The sequence below is a fragment of the Zalophus californianus genome, chromosome 3 (assembly GCF_009762305.2).
Source record: "Zalophus californianus isolate mZalCal1 chromosome 3, mZalCal1.pri.v2, whole genome shotgun sequence".
NCBI lineage: Eukaryota > Metazoa > Chordata > Mammalia > Carnivora > Otariidae > Zalophus > Zalophus californianus.
The window spans coordinates 49,049,090-49,049,968 of NC_045597.1; positions in this window are offsets into that span (position 1 = coordinate 49,049,090).

An 879-nucleotide genomic window follows, 5' to 3' on the forward strand; every position below is an offset into this window, starting at 1 on the left:
CAGGAACTTCTTTTGGTTCCCTTGAGCTTGTAAATAATTATAAAACATTTTAAGTAGCAATTAAAATAATATGCTAGAAGGAATCTGATTATACCTTCACAAATTATAATATGTACAATATACTTCTAATATATTCATATCTCACAAATGAAAACCTTCTCAAAGTCTTAAGAAGATTAATTCTTAATCAAAAGCATTATAAAGACTACCCAGAATATCATCCCGTTATCTTTGGTTTCAAAGTTTTGTGTTAAGTTAAAGAAATATTAGCTTATGTTGACTGGCACAATTACTAAAAAACTGCAGCATGTCTTGACTGATTATTTATTATTTTAATTGACTTAGTATTGTCCTTCACTATAACTGAATCTAAAAATCATATTCAACTAAAGCAAATTACATTTGTTGAGGTAAATATTACACAGATTGACCATGCAGTATCTGACATGCAGGTTGTGGGAGGAGGAGATAGAACTATAGAATCCAAAGAGAAAAGGAGATGAGACTAGAGGGTCTTATCCCAGACCCAAACATGAAGAACGTGATTCTTATTTCCAAGGCTTTTAGTTAGTCAGTCTTCAAGGGTGGGTCTGATATAGACACATTTTAAAAGTTTATCTTCATTGAAGAATGTATTTTGCTGTAATTCCTGAAGAATAGTCTCAAAGGAGATAGAATTCATGGTTGATAGTAATTTTCATTTAACATTTGAAAAAGGTGCTACTTCTTTCTGCCTCTACTATTTCAAACAGTAAATCGAACATTATTAAAATTGATGTTCCCCTATAAGTAATGTGTCATTTTTTTCTGGCTGCTTTCCAGATTTTTGTCTTTAGTTTTCAAATTTTAATTATGATATTTCTGGGGAGTAACTCTTGT